The sequence below is a fragment of the Schistocerca americana genome, chromosome 3 (genome assembly GCF_021461395.2).
Source record: "Schistocerca americana isolate TAMUIC-IGC-003095 chromosome 3, iqSchAmer2.1, whole genome shotgun sequence".
NCBI classification, from domain to species: domain Eukaryota; kingdom Metazoa; phylum Arthropoda; class Insecta; order Orthoptera; family Acrididae; genus Schistocerca; species Schistocerca americana.
The window spans coordinates 574,904,741-574,921,836 of NC_060121.1; the positions used below are offsets into that span (position 1 = coordinate 574,904,741).

General features: G+C 35.8%; 1 protein-coding gene across 1 annotated transcript in view; it reads right to left on the reverse strand.

Annotated features, from left to right (window-relative positions):
* Positions 1–481: 481 nt before the first annotated feature.
* LOC124606980 (putative lysozyme-like protein) overlaps positions 482–17,096 on the reverse strand; it is a 247,057-nt gene continuing 230,442 nt past the window's right edge. The window contains exon 7 of the mRNA XM_047139119.1: positions 482–3,983. The gene's annotated coding sequence lies outside the window, so the exon portion shown is untranslated. The remainder of the gene's footprint in view (positions 3,984–17,096) is intronic.

Genomic DNA, 17,096 nt, shown 5'->3' on the forward strand with positions numbered 1-17,096 from the left:
AGTATGTAATTTACATCCAGTGAACTCATATTTGCTAGCAGTCCGTTGATACTTATCAATTTACTTAACTAAGTATATAAACTTCTCACGTTGTAAAATTAGAAAAAATATTTTACTAAACAGTACATATTCATAAACTGACATAATGAATGCATTGTTCATTCAGTGCATAACTGTGTTAAACAGCCTATGATTTGTTTCAGTGTTGATCAGAAAACAATTATGACAAAGCTTTCAGGAAACATTTACAACAGGTACACGTAAAGATATAAATAAAACAACATAAGGTAACAGCTAAAAAATGATAATTAACTAAGTTACTATTCCTTGTTTTGTGGGTATATCCGTCATAAACACCACCATCAAATACTTGGCGCCCATTTACTTTAAGCCTTAACAAGTTATAGTATATCTTACATTATGATATTGATTCAAACAAGGAGAAAATATTATGGAAATAATTAAGTCTGAAGAAGAAAAATAAGAGTTTTTTAATAATTTATTATCTGCAGTGGATAAAATCAGTCAACAGTTGCTGGAAGAACAATTAAGGTATTGTAAATATAAACATATTACCACAACAAACTTTGTAAAATTACTTGGGGGATAAGTGTTTCCCTACTTTTAAAGAAAGTATGTACTGAAAGTTTCCTTCATGTTGTCAGTCAAATGTAGTTTCCTTTTTGTATATATGATTCAGGAATAGATTTGTTTTACAAGAACAAAATTTATCTTCTCACATATGTGTCATTCTACTCTGTCCACTTAGAAAAAGAATACAACTTTTAAAAGCAGACCTTCACTATTTTCAACATCATTCTGCAGCCATTACAATTCCAACTTTCTATAAAGAATGACAGGAAATCTGAATCTTTTTCACATTTAATTCTAGTGGCTATCACACATATAATTTTATTGTATGTAATATTTCTATCAAGTATGAATACTTGCTACATGTAAACTTAAAAGATGTAGAATTTGCATTATATATGCTGGTGTTACTTTCTACTGTGGGGTACTGGAATTAATTTTCATCCATAATTTTGCTGCCTTTTAATTGCATTCATAGCAAAGCAATTGCTCAGAACAAGTTTCACCTCTACCACTCATAAATTTTGTACATTTGCAGGAATATTATTGACTATGACAACTGCCCTCTAGTAGCCAGCAACAATTTTGAGTTAATGGTCTCTTGGAAAAGTGCATCAAAAATTGATTTGTGTTTTGTAAAAAATCAAGGTCATTAAAAAATGAAAATAAATAAATCAGTCATAAATTTTTACTTGTGGTAATGAACTTGTATCAGACTTTGTAAGTCAAGTTTTGAAGTCACTAACAGATACAAAATATACAAATACAGTACATAGTTAAGTATGTCCTTAAATGTATTATCTATCACTCTGTAAAAATGTTAGCTGCTATGAATGGAATGTACATACACAACATTATGTCACATAATAAAATGAAATGTGTTGTATGCAAAATGTCTGCTGAATGAACTGCAAATTTATCGTCAGTTGGAAAATATTCCTTCATATATAACAACTTTTTGCATTTGTTTTAGAACGAAATGATGTGTGTGCCACTAGCAAATGTTCCCAGTTACTATAAAAATAGCTTGATTACCAAACTTAATGGGTTACAAAGTGGTTCAAGTTGTTGTAGTTCCCCATGCCATAAGAAGTGATTTGAAGTTTTGTTTATATCATAGTGCTATAGTGCACTCTTTATGCATGTAACAAGTTACTATAAAATGTTTCTGTTCCCATAAGATAAGTTTTAGTTACCTGATATATTACTGGAAGTACTGTGATGTAACATTACTGAACATGTAAATTATAAATATTATAGTTACAGAATCATGAATACAACTAAAAGAAATTTTCAGTTTTCCAACATCAAACACACAGTTTTTGAATGGGGCTGTTAAGTTGTATTAACTGGAGTGCCTGATATGTTTGTCATTTGCACACATACATACAGTCATCAAAGAAGTTTCAGTAAATACATATTTGTTTTGTTAACACTTATCACATCACAAAATCTTCACAATACCTTGGTGTTATGTTAGCAGCCCAGGACAGGGCCTGGTGATTTTTAGGGAATGTTTCACTCAGACAGAGATAAATTTACTTTCCTATTATGAGGGGACAGAAAACACAGGAACTTTTCAAATAATTGTTGTGGTATGGCAGCAATTGATGAATTACAAGTACAATGCAGTATTTTACTATGGTGCAGCTGTAACAAATCACATCACTTCACATTATAGTTAACTAGAGTTGGCTTGAATGTGAAAGTTAACAATTAAGAAAAATGATTTTTTACTAACTAAAAAGTATTTATACAATACTTTGCATCAATATGAGAAGCATGAAAATTGGCTGTGTCAATAAGAATTACTGTAGAGCTTTTTAAGCTCAGTAATTTGTTACAGGCATAAAGAGACTCATTGTACATAAATTATTTACTGCCAGTTTCAATTTTAATTTTATGCCATTGTCAACTTAATGTCATTTTAACAACTATAAAAGGGGAAATTCTATAAAGAATTTTAATTCTGCTATTTTTTTGCTTGTTTTATGAACCCTTCTCATGAGTTTATGTATCTTGTCAGAAGCTTTGTCATAAAAACAAGCAGACTACATAACAGATCTTTTAAAACTACTGACATCACCATAAACATATAATCACATTCATGTTTCTTACAAAAAAGAATCACAGGCAGAAATAAGCTTTGCGAATATTCATTTTTCGCTTTCATTTTAAAACACTACAAAATAATGTCTATTTTTCTCTTAACATCAATGATATTGCTTGCTTTCATTTTGGTAACATCTGCTTTTTCTATGCTTTTGCCTTTTGTAAATCCTATTACATGAAGTTCCATCACAGTATTTACTGCTAATTTTCATCACACTCAATTGTTTGTGTAGACACTGACCTGTTTCATTTATGTATTTCACAAAAGCAAATTGATACAGCTGTTTTCAGTGCATAGAGCATTAAATTGTCAGTATCTGCATTATAACTGGTTGTCTGGCCATCTAAACATTATCCTTTGGTTGTTTTCATTTGATGAACAGTTCACCTTTCTTTTCACAGCACATACAAAGGTAATCCGAAAGCCGCACAAAACTGTCTGCACATCACATTTGACCTGGTACTTGAGCACACATTTAAACACACACACATATTCTGACACTTTTATTGTTTGCAGTTTATAGAAATCATAAAAAAGTTCTGTAAAAAATAAGCTAGCTTCATTTTCATAAACATATAATGGAATATACAGGGTAGTGAAATGGTTTTATAATTGAGCACATTTTTCATAATTAGTGGTTTCTTTAATGATACATTCTGTCCTATGAAGGTCACACAGAATGATTTTAGGAAAACCGAATAGTCAGCTGTTAGTCGGCAACAAAATATCAGGTGTGTATCAACTTCACATGGTAAGTTTACTGCAAACATATAACAAAATTCAGTGATATTTAACACCATAGGCTCCTCTTAAAATTACACCATGTCCATTAAAGTATAATGCATATCAGGCACAGGTAGCTGTCTTTTACAACAGGATTAGTAGCTAATTTTTATTGGCAAAACTATAAATTTATAATACAATACACTTTAACTATTTTCACTGCTTGTAAGAATACCTTTTGTTTTGTACACGAATTTCAGTTCATACATAACTGTACTTAGAAATGTCTGTTTGCACATGTTATGTGTGTGTGTGTGGTGTCACAAGGAAATTTTGTTTGAATTTATCACCTTAACATCATGTCCATGTTACGGGTTTGCTGTAACTATTGCTGAAAACATCCTAATGGATGGTAAAAAGGCGTATAGGAGCTTGTAGCAGAGGACATTGTGAACTGCTACCTTTAACATGATCTGCCACTTGAGGACAAGGATTTCTCACAGTATCTGGCACATATAACTCTGCTTCCTGCTGTCAGCTGCAAGCGTGTTGAAACCTTAAACAAAAGGTAAGTTATGTACATTATAGAAAAAGTCATCTAAGAAAAACTAATTAATTATTGTCTATGGAAGTCTATGTATATGTAATACATCGACATAAAGCACACCATAAGTTTCAAACATCAATACAGAACTCAAAATTTAATGTAATGTATACGCTAAAATTATGGGTTGAGTAACACTGAAAATAACTGTTTATAATGTACCACAATGGTGTTGGGGAAGTTGGGATGAAAAATTTTATAGAGGACACTTGTGGTCTATTAATCCAGTAAATACCCTAAAATTGTTCTACAAAAGCCATTTAAGTTAAAAGCATGTGCCCCACATGAGGTTTCCAATATCCTCTTCCTATCCTAAACCACTGCATTAGTCGGCTATTTTGTTAATGTTATTACGCTTATTTGTGAGGATAATGAAATAGAAAAGAGACTTTCATAAATGTTACACAATCCAATCTAAATTGAAAACATACAAACACAGTGAATTCTTAGTAAAAAGGGCAGACAAACTGAACCTTATAATTGTTAATTGCATTTGTCAAAATTCACAACATTTTGAGGTAAAATTTACAAAGATATCAGTTTTTATTTTTTAAGTTCAAAAACACAGGGATTTTAATATTCAAAGATGAATTTAGCCATAATCTCATGTGGCACACACAAGCTGAATCTTAGGTGGCTTTTGTAGACCAATTTGATGCTGTTTCCCAGCTTTATCACAAGTACCCTATACCAATTTGTTCATCTTTGCTTGTGGCCACATCACAGTGGTCATTGCAAACAGTTATCGTTTACACACTGTGTATATGTTATTTGTCCAATTCTCAAATACATCATTATCTGACTGAGTAATCTTAGTTTTCCCTTCTGGAATGTGACTTTTCTGATTTGTCACAAACTGTATTAAGGTTAGATGGTATCATATATTAGAGAAACCCACAATTTTGCCCTCTTAGAAAGCATCAAACCTAATCACATACTCTATGCAGCTTTTGTGTTCAGTACTCAAAAGCAATGTGTTATCCTCAGTAGTTCCATGTCAAAACATTTTGTTTATAAATTATTGTGAGAACAATAAATAAATTTTTAAGTGAACTTGTAGCAATAAATTAGGAATTTGGTAGATCCTGAGGGGAAACGTGACTTCACTGCTTTTAGTAAGAAAGTACTTTAAGTTTGCAATGTGAAACATCTTATTTCATATGGTGGTGTAAGTGACTCCCTAAACATTGGACACTTCTTCTTGGTATTTGGAAACATTTTATGAATAACTAAATATCATACTATTAAAAAGTATTATCATGTTTTCCATTAATATTTTTAGTAGTGTTACTTTTCCTGCTAACAATAACCTATTGATATAGATAGTAATTTGATTCTGAATTTAAATATATAAATTTTTGACTAGGCTGAAGGAGTTACTAAATGCTAAAACAAATTTATAACATAAATTAGAGGTATGTTTTATTCTTCAACATCACTTGAAGAAGAATGTCAAAAATAAATAACAATTAGGGAAATAATTTGTCAGACAATTTCATCAAGTTAAGTCAAGAAACAATATCAAAACTCTGCAAATATTAACACTAAAACTGGACATAAAATAAAATATTTTTTTCCTGACCCTTAATCTTCTTTACAACTATATAATGATAAGCCTTCCCACAATGTTGTTACCAAAACTCTCAGAAAAGTATTCAACTGATTTACTTCAAATTTTACACAATTCTCTAATGAACATTCTGATTAACATAGGCTGTAAGTCCTTTTTTAATTTTTTTTTTATTTTGATATACAAAGCAAAAATCTTGGAAAGTTCATGCCCATTTATTTAAAAGGCTTACTCAATGCTCTAATGAACATTTTGTCAGATATGTGCCATATATTTTATTAATATATATAATGCATAAATGTATATGTAATCTATAAATGGAAAATGTTGTTACCAAAAATCTCAGAAAGTTCTTGATTGATTTACTTCCAATTTTTACATGATACTCTAATATACATTCAAATGGATATAGGCTATACAAATTTTTACATGCCGATTTACAGGTTTTTCATGCTGTTCTCTGAAAGTGGATGGCTTAAATTTGTCTCTCACATCAGTTTCAACTATGATAGAAGGGCATGTAAACCATTACAAATATAAATTTCTCCCATAAATATTCTCTCTTCTTGCACACATTTTCAAACAAAGATTGTATGCACAAGAATCTATGTGAAATACTGTCACTGAAGCTACCATCCTCACATATCCAGTAGCATGAAACTTGTCTCATACCCCCTATACCAATAACCCAAAACAACTTACCCATTCATTTTAAGCTAATTCAATTCCCAAACAAGGTCTGGTTTGGAATTGCCATAAACGAGGATGAAGGTCAGAGAGAATGGTAAAAGGAATTGGGGGGGGGGGGGGGGGGGGGGGAAGGAGTGTGAACGTAGAATGGGAGGTGGGAGGATATGGAGAGGCGAGAAGGAGGGAAAGGAGTTTAGGATATATATATATCCAATTCCCATACACATTTAGTGACTGCAAACAAAGAACAGCCAGGTTCATCAGTATAGTATATTATCCGGGAACTGCAGAGGTTCCTGTTAACTCCAGAGAGGACTCAGATGGAGGTATGCCACTTGGTACTTGATACACAGCCTGTATTTTCATATGAAGGCAGAACTAGATTTAATGTCCAAGAATATAATGTGCCTCATGATATGTGGTACAATCCCTGTGGTTAGTGATGTTATAGGACACCTCCTTAGGTTAACTTTTCCACTGAGACATGCAACAGGCAGTACCGATAAAAATGAAAATACAGTAATAGTTTGATGCATAATGCCACTGTAGTGCACACAGCATGGTATAGTGATTAGCAGTGTTGTATAGCATGTTGCAGGTCACCACATCAAACCTGATGACAAGAATTATTTGTTACTTAATATGTATGAGTTGTGGAAGGTTGTTGAAACACATGTCTGTAATGTTTGTATATTTGGGAATATAGAACATATAAGAACCAGCATTATGGAATATTCAAAGTTTGTATAATTAACCTCACTCACCATCTGGGGGGTCAGTTCTGTTCTGGTGGTAAACTTGTGTCAGAACTAACATGCATTCAGTGATAAGCACTGTATTTCATTGATGACCTTTTTGCAGATTTGGACTTCATTCTGGTTACAACGTGACTTTGTTTGGTGGTGATGTCAAGTACTGCAGAACATCTACATCACAGTGGCTTCAATTAGAGAATGTAACAGCCGTGGCCTACAGGGGCAATACAAGTAGTACATCATTCCCAAGGTCTGTATATTCAGAAGACTAATGGATTCGAAGCCAGTAGTAGGTCAGCTGGACATGAGACATCCATCATCATTATCTGGAGATATTAATAATTCAAGAGAAATTAATAATTCAGATAATAAGATTAAACTGTATGGGATATTGTCAATTGTACACAGGACAGCCAGTCACTGAACAAGATACCATTGCAGTTAAACTAAATGACAATGTTGTGATGAATAATTCACAAATAGTGACTGCTTTTAACGAACACTTTCTAGATGTAGCAGCAAAAATAGGATTAAATAGCTCAGCTGACCAGGCAAGATAATGTATTAAAAATACCATTCCACAGAACTTTAAAGAGTTAGAAGTGGCATCAATATCCTTCACTGAAATTAAAAGAATTGTAAAAGTTCTAAAAAACAAAAGCTCGTGTGGTGTTGATGGAACTGCAAACAGAATTCTGAAAAGTAGTTCTAACTCAATGCCCTACATGCAATGCATCACTGGCTCAGAAAATTTTTCCTGTCAGATTAAAATATGCAGTTATTAAACCCCTTTACAAGAAATCCAACAAGAAAGACTTAAATAATCATCTCTTTAAGTCCATTTCTGTACAAGATGCTTGAGGTACTTTGGCTGCTCAGTAAAAATTTTGAAATTAAAAACACCTTTAGCCATCTATATTTTGAATGTATTTATCTGACCAGTTTCATTGTTTTACTATGCAATCTTCAGGCACCCTGACCAACAAGTAGGAGGAATCGAACCTTGTATGAAGTCAAAATAGGGGCCATCCAAAAGTGGGTGAATGAATGGATCATGCTGTTGAAACTAGGAATCTATGGATACCAGTTGCTTAATGCTGGTCCCTATTTTGACTGCATATGAGGTTGGGTTACATCTATACGTTGGTTAGGGGGCCTGGTGATGGCTTAGTGAAATGATGAAAATGGTTGCACAAATATAAATTCGAAGTATAGGTGGCTGAAGGTGTTTTAATTTTACATTTTAAACAGTTATAATCCAGTTTGCTTACTGAACACACTGTGCACCGAACACTCCTAACGATGGACCTCTGCAGCTGATGACCCATGCATGTGCCAATGTTAACACCACAACATCAGCAACTATGACTGAAATGGGCACATGACTGTCAGCACTGGATGTTGGGGCAGTGGCAGAGCATTGCATTGGCTGATGAATCCTCATACTTTCTGCATCACGCCAATGGGAGGGGACAAATCCATTGTCTTCTGGGTGAATACCTCCTTGGCATCTGTGCTGCAGGGTGGAGATTAGCTGATGGCAGCTCCATTATGCTATGGGGAACATTCACATAGGTATCCATGGTTCCAATGGAGCTCAGGGAAGGCACTATGATGGCCAAGGAGTACTGTACACTGATTGCAGACTGCATACACCCCTTCATCATGATCATGTTTCCCGACAGCAATGGCATTTTTCAACAAGGTAATGCGCCTTGTCGCAAGGCTGGGAGTGTGATGGAGTGGTTTGAGGAACACAGTAGTGAGTTCAGATAGATATGATGGCCCCCCAACTCACCAGATCTGAACCCAACCGAACTCATCTGGGATGTGGTTGAACATGGCATCAGAGGTTATTGCCCCCTCTCCAGAATTTACAGGAATTTGGTGACTTGTGTGTGCAGATGTGTTGCAAACTGCATCAAGAGACTCACCAAGGCCTCACTGCTTCCATGCCATGACATATCATTGTTGTTATCCGTGTCAAAGGTGGACATACTGGCTATTAGGCGAATGGTCATAATGTTCTGGCTGATTGTATGTGAATGACGTTTGTCTTAAAATTTAACAGCAGAATGAGTACTTATTGTAGACAATAGTAGTGTTATAATAAATCAAATCAGAGATAAAGCAACAGGAGAGATTGTTACTGATTGGGAATAACAGGTCTAGCTGAAACCAAGTTAATTGTTAGATGTTTTTACCAACCACCCGACTCCGCTGTGACAGTTTTAGAGACATTCAGAGAAATTCTATGGCCAGTTGTGCATAAATACCCAGATCATGCAGTACTAGCTGCAGGGGTGACTTTAACCTGCCGATTACAGACTGGGACGTGTATGGATTCACTGCAGGAGGTACAGACAGACAGTCTTGTGGAGTACTTTTGAACACATTTTCCGAAAACTGTCTTCAGCAGCTCATTCATCCGCCCACAAGCAATGGAAATAACTTCGACATCATAGCTAACAAGAGACCAGATATTATTGATGGCTAGAGACCAGACCTTATTGATGGCTTCCATATAGACACAGGGATTATTGATCATGATGCCATCATAGTGACTATGGTTATGAAAGTTGATAAATCAGTCAAGAGGGCTAGGAGAGTGTTTCTGCTAGAAAGAGCAGATAAGCAGTTGTTAGTATCTCACTCGGACAGTGAACTGCAGTCATTTTTTTCCAGAATGATGGACATAAAGGCATTGTGAGCAAAGTTCAAAAAGATTGTAAATTGTGCACAGAACAAGTAAAGGCCTAGTAAGTGGATTAAGGATGGAAAAGATCCACCAAAGTTTAATAACAAAATTCAGAAACTGCTGAGGAAACAAAGGCTGTAGTTATACTCTTGGCTCAAAAGAGGACACGCAAATGACGAAAGGCCAAGATTAGTAGAGAATTGTGTGTCTGTGAAAAGATCTGTGTATGAAGCATACAACAGCTACCATTATCATACCTTCGCTAAAGATCTGGCAGAGAAACTGAAAAATTTCTGGTCCTATATAAAATTTCTTTGTGGGTTTAAGGTTTTCATCAAATCACTCGCTGATCAATCTGGTTTGGCAGCAGAAGACAGAAAAATGAAGGCTGAAGTTTTAAATTCCACATTTCAGAAATTGTTCACATAGAAGATCTATACAAATGTACCACGATTTTACCATTGCACATAGTCCTGTATAGGTGACATAGCAATAAGCATCTCTGATGTAGAGAAGCAACTGAAACAGTTGAAAATAAATAAGATGTCAGGTCCGGATGGAATCCCAGTTCAGTTTTACAAAGAGTACTCTATGTCATTGACCCCATACTTAGTTTGCATTTATCATGAATCTCTTCTCCAGCACAGAGTGCCTAGTGACTGGAAAAAAGTGCAGGTGACACCCATATATAAGAAGGTAAAAGAACGGACCGACAAAATTACACACCAATATCCTTAACATTGGTTTGCTGCAGAATTCTAGAGCATATTCTGAGTTAGAATACAATCAATTTACTAGAGGCTGAAAAGCTCATATCTACAAATCAGCATAGCTTTAGAAACTATCACTCATACAAAACCCAGCTTGCTCTACTCTCCCACGATATACTATGAACTACACACAAAGAGCAACATGCAGATTCCATTTTTCTAAATTTATGAAAAGCAGGCAATATGGTACCGCACCGCAAACTGTTAATGAAGATACAAGCATAAGGAATAGATGCCCAGATATGTGATTGGTTCAAAGACTTCTTAAATAATAGAACTCAGTTTGTTGTCCTCGACAGCAAGTGTTCATCAGAGACAGGGGTAACATCAGGGGTGCCCCAGGGAAGTGGAATAGGATGGTTGCTATCTTCTATGTACATAAATGATCTGGCAGACAGGGTGGGCAGCAATCTGTGGTTCTTCACTGACGATGCTGTGGTGTGCAGAAAGGTGGTGAAGATCTGTGGATGTAGGTTGGTGGAAGATGATCTAGACAAAATTTCTACTTGGTGTGATGAATGGCAGCTAGCTCTAAATGTAGGAAAATCTAAGTTAATGCAGATAACTAGGAAAAACAAATCCATAATGTTCAGATACAGCATTAGTAGTGTCCTGCTTGACACAGTCACGTCGTTTAATTATCTGGGCATAACGCCTCGAATCGATATGAAATACAATGAGTATGCGAGAATTGTGGTAGGGAAGGCAAATGGTGGACTCTGGTTTATTGGGAGAATTTTAGGAAACTGTGGTTCATCTGTAAAGGAGACCACGTATAGGACACTAGTGTGACCTATGCTTGAGTACTGCTCGTGGTGGGATACGCAACAGGTCAGGTTGAAAGAAACCACTGAAACAGTTCGGAGGTGAGCTGCTAGATTTGTTACCAATAGGTGCAATCAGCATGCAAGTGCTTCGGGACTCAAGTGGGAATCACTGGAGGGCAGAAGACATTCATTTCGAAGAACACTATTGAGAAAATTTATAGAACTGGCATTTGAAGTTGTCTGCAGACTAATACTACTGCCGCCAACATACATTTCATCTAGGGGCCATGAAGATGAGATATGAGAAATTAGGGCTCATATGGACACATATGCACAGTCATTTTCCCTTGCTCTATAATATGTTAATAAATGTTAACACTAATTATGTATACATATCCTATAAACTGACTCATTTGGCATCAGTTTGACAGAAGAATTGTTGAAATGATCTTAGGAACATATAACTAACATCACAAGAATCCTACTCATTCCAAACACTGCAGACAATTATAGTCAACCTCAGGACAAAGCTCACCACTTTATCTTGAACAGTTTTGCTCCTCAACAATGCTTCAGCCATTCCTTACCCTTTATAGAGATATGAGCTGCTTGCCTATCTTCTGACTTTTGGAAAATTAAGAAAGGTGATCATCTATGAAAGTGAGGCCACCACAGATGAATATACTCCATGTATATTTGTTACTAAGATGATGGGAAATAGCATCCGTATTGCCGTTGGTGGACAACCCGCCGAGGCATTAATCATTGTGAGGAATGCTTACCACCACCAGCTAAAGATGAATATCTTCCCTAATATGGAAGTGATTGCACTGAAGGTTGTCAATGGCAACATGTCCAGATGGCAAGAACTTGTATTGCAAGAATAACTACCAATGGCAGAACACAGCTTTTCAGTTTTTTCATTTTAACTTAGTATAGCCATGATCTTATATTCAGATGGCACTTCTAGGCACCAAAAGCAGTCATAGCCTGTGGAACACCAGAGCTGCAGACTGACAAAGCTGTTCCAACAAGCACATATAACAGAGATCACTCTGGATGGTTGTTTACTACTGAAGACATTGTTATTCTATCATCAGATGGGATGCTCAGTTAAAATGAGAAGATTTTGTTGATTGCAAATAGATACTCAGGCTCACAAAAGAAATTTACATGACTGTGATGGTAATAAGCATTGTAGGTGGCCATGGATAACTTTGGATCAGTAACTGTCATGAGCAGCCACAAGTCATTCCTAAAGGCATGTGTGTAGGAACAGTACAGAGAGGACAGCTTAAGGTCATCGAAGAAGATAATGCAGGGGAGGGAACTACTATCAAACTGCCAACAGTTTTGTGTGAATTTTCAGATGCTTTCAAAAGCAGTATGGAGAAAAACCAGACAGAGTGGCCCATTTCACTGTGTCAACACTGGGAATCATCCATCAATTACCCAGCCCTCAAATAGTGTGTTGCAAGCTGAATGACAGATAATGCATAAGGAATCAGAGATGATGTTGCTAGAGGTCATCACTGAACATTCAGAGTGTCCTAGGCTCTTTCGTATTGTCCTTTAGAAGAAGAAGAAGAAGAAGAAGAAGGATGGCACTTGATATTTGTGTGCTGGCTAATAACAACTGAAAAAGTCACTAAGATGTCTGTTCATTGCCAAGTACTGATGACACCCTAGACTGCTGAGAACATCAAATTATTTCTCATCTATGGTGGATACGCAGTGAGGCTACTGGCGAATAGAAGTCGACGAGGCTGATGAGGAAAGACTGCTTCAAAGCTCTTGACAGCCTCTGTGAGTTTCAAGTTACACTGTTTGGACGGTGTAATGCTATGGCCACCTCCAAAAATGTTATGAACAACCTGTTTCAACACTTTAAATGGACAATTTGTCTCTGATATCTGGATAACACTGTCTTATAAAATGGCATTTGAACAACATTCAGACTGGCTGAAAACTGTGCTGGGTAGCATTCAGAATGCAGGCCTCCACCTGAATGTGACACAGTGCCTCTGTACCACACAAGAAATAAAAATCTTGGTGCATCTAGTAAATGATGATGCTGTAAGACCCAATCCAGAGCAAATAAGAGCAGTCACAGATTTTTTTCGCTCTCCAGCACATCTATGTCTATGCTTTGTGAACCACTGTGAATGGCACAGCAGAGTGTAAGTTCCATGTACAAGTTATTGAGGTTTCCTCCCCATTCCCTTCTTGTATGGAGTATGGGAACAATGATTGTTTAAAATCTGTGCATGCTACATTAATTTAACCCTGTCCTCATGATCCCTATGGGAGCAATATGTAGGTATTTTTAGTATGTTCCTAAAGTTATCATTTAACCCTTTCAGACCCACTAGTTGCAATTGTGAACATTAGATTTTACTTTGTCTTAGGTGGAACAGAAATATTTTTCACCACTGGAAACCTAATGTACACATTTGTGAGTGTTCAGTCTTTCTATTGGGTACAGATAAAGGTATTGCCAATTGTGCAGTGGCAGTGACTCGTGACCACCAGAATGCATGGAAGTGGTTCATTAGTTACATCCCACTGTAAAAATGATTATTATTATTATTATTAAATTGTAACTATTTATTACAAGAGTGAATGACAATTTAGTCTGTCCAAACCCAGAGCAAATAAAAGCAATTACAGTTTACAGTGAATAATTAAAAATTAGTTATTTTAGACCATAAAAAGAAGCCAAATTTCCAAAATATATTCTGAAAACTGGGAGATATTTTTGTATAAGTCTTGCATCTAAAATCATTAAAAAATCAACATAAAAGCATTACAGCATAAATAAATTTTCCTTCTCCAGAAAAAATTCATGTCTGAAATGTTCCCAACACACTTCCCTGCAGCATATTCAAAGTTATTTCTACATGTGTTGATGACTATGCATCCAAGGTAACTTGCTGTGTCTTCCATACCAAAAAATCCTCAAACCAGACACAAATTCTGTGTGATTCCCCACACAATTGTCCTTTTGATAATAGGTTAGGTGTGGAAATGATTCAAATGTGTGTGTGGTTTTTTTTTTTTTTTTTTTTTTTTAAAAAAATAAAGAAATACTGCATCTACCAGACTGCATTAAACCAAAGTTTTCTGTCTGTTTGTGATAAAAGTGTGAGTTGGATTTCATATGATCAGTGTTTATTGAGTCCATACTGGCTGGAATGGTGAAAGTCATTCTGTTGAAGATGCCTCATTATGTTTGAGCTCAGAATATGTTCTAAGATTCTACAACAAATCATTGTCAAGACTATTGGGTTGTAACTGTGTGGATCTCTTCTACTATCCTTCTTGTAAATGGGTGTGACTTATGTTTCCTCCCAACTAGCATGAACAGTTTTTTGTTCAGGGAATCTATGATACATTATAGTTTGAAGAGGGGCTAATTCAGCCACAGATTCAGTGTATAATTTGAAGGAATTCCATTGGACATTGTTCAATTTAAATGATTTCAGCTGTTTCTCAATGCCACTGGCACTAACACCTATTTCATTCACCTTTTCAGTGGTATGAGGTGTAAATTGGGGTAATTCTCTTGGATTTTCATTTGTAAAGAAACATTTGAATACAGAGGTAAGCATTTCTCCTATTGTTCTGCTACCCTAGATTTCAGTTCCTGTCTCACCCATGAGTGACTGGATGCAGTAACAACCTTTACATATGACTAGAATTTCTTCAGGCTTCGTGAAATATCATTTGGAAGTATTCTGCTATAATAGTCATTGAACAATTCATGCATTGCCCTCCTCACAGCCAAACATGTTTAATTTAGCATTTCTCTATCTGTTGTCCTAGACTTTGCTTTCCACCTATTATGCAGTTGTCTCTGTTCTTTAGAAGTTTCTTTATAGTCATTGTGTACCATATGAGGGTTCCTCACATTATGAACTGTTCTAGAAAGAAGTTTTCTTGGAATGTGCTTGTACTATCAGCAATTCATTAAAGACTTTTGTGTCAGACGAGGCTCTTCCATGGAGTTGTAGAATATATAGTCAAGAATAGAAAACCATGGAACATGGAAAAAAGATTTGTACCCCTCAGGGAGAATTAGAAATGGCGTATTTTGAATTAGATATGTCAAAGGGGGTAAGAGACAATGGGAGCTGGGAGAAAGTGACAATTAATAGATAAAAAGGAGAAAACCTCAGAAATCATATTTCAAATTCCAGTTAGCAAACAGTTTTAATTGTTATCTGAAACAGAAGAGCCTCAACCAGTTTTGAGGTAACTACAGTGAAGCAGACTTGTACAAATGACTTTAAGGACAGGTCAGAAGAAAAGTCATGTAGAAGGAAAAGAGTCTCGTAACTGTAATGGGAGAGGTGTGGGCCAGATGCTATAGGAAAAGGCTGGTGTAGAATGCTAGGTGACAAGCATTGTGGAACCTAGTGCCAAGCTCTGACAGAGAGCATGAGAGCTTTGTGCAGAGATTTTGATGCAAAGGATCAGATACTTATAGTAGGGTGAGGAGGAAACAGCCTGGCTAGCAACTTAGAAAACAGCATTAAAGGTGACCTGGAAGTTATAGTCCTGGGTTAATCTGTCTGTTATACATATTAACAAAGAACTAAGTTGGCTGCTTTTTATTGAAACAAAGTCTCATATACCTGTTTTGGTTGTTGCTCCAATTGGAAGATGGGAATACACAAATTGTGGCCTGCACCTCAATAGGAGGGAGAAGCAAAGATTAGCTGAACATCTTGCAGAAAGTGTATGGGGGGGGGGGGGGGGGAGAGGGGGGGGGGCACAAGCACATGAGACAAAATCACTGTGATTACTAGAGTCAAAGGAGCACAATTTTCATGTTCGAGTCAGGTTACTGGATACAGTATTGAAAGAAATTTAAGAACAGGACACTTGTGAGTTGTTACTGCAGAATACTTCTGTGATAATTATAACAGTTACAGATCCCCTACAGAAACTTACAGCTACTTATGAGAAATCTGGATGTAGTTTTGAGCTGCCTGTCAGACAAGAAGAAGCAGTTAGTTGTTTGTGGAGATTTCAATATAGATTTCTTAAAAGATGGAGGCAGGAAAAATGAACGAGAATTATTATTTGGATGTTTCTATGTGATTTTAGTAGTCAGTTTTCCAACTTGTGTGTAGCAAGACAGTAGGACACAGATTGATAACATTTTTACAGACAGAGCAGAGGCTGAATCAATTAATGTGTATCCAATTGTTAACGTATAATTTAATCATGAGTCCAATTGACAGCTATAAACTATATGGCACATTACAGCCCTAAGGCAGGTTCATACAAAGCAGAGAGGCTTATTAACGAGAACAGGATACAAAGTTTTAAGAATAAGTTAAAGGAGGTGGTATGGGCTAAGGTGTACATACTGTAGAAGGAGATGCTAATGTCAAATTCAATTTATTTCAAAGTAAATCAGTATCAATATTTGAAAGTTGATCTACTAAAAGTTTACCAGAAAATCTGTTTAAAATAAGTAAGCTGTGGGAATTAAAATCTCATGTAAGAGGGCGAGGGTAATTTATATGCAGGACAGAATAACCCAAGGTTCAATATTACTTGCATGCCACAAAAAGTATTTTAATATGGTACTGGAAATTAAAAACAAAGCTAGTAAGATTAAAACTGCATTGGTATTGTCAAATGGAAGACAGGACGGCCAGTCAGTGTACAACACATAATAATAACATAACTAAATGACAATGTGGTAACTGATAATCCACAAGTTCTGAGTACTTTTGCCAATCATTTTCTAAATGCAACAGCAAAATTAGGACCAAATAGTTCAGCTGAAGAAGCAATTGAA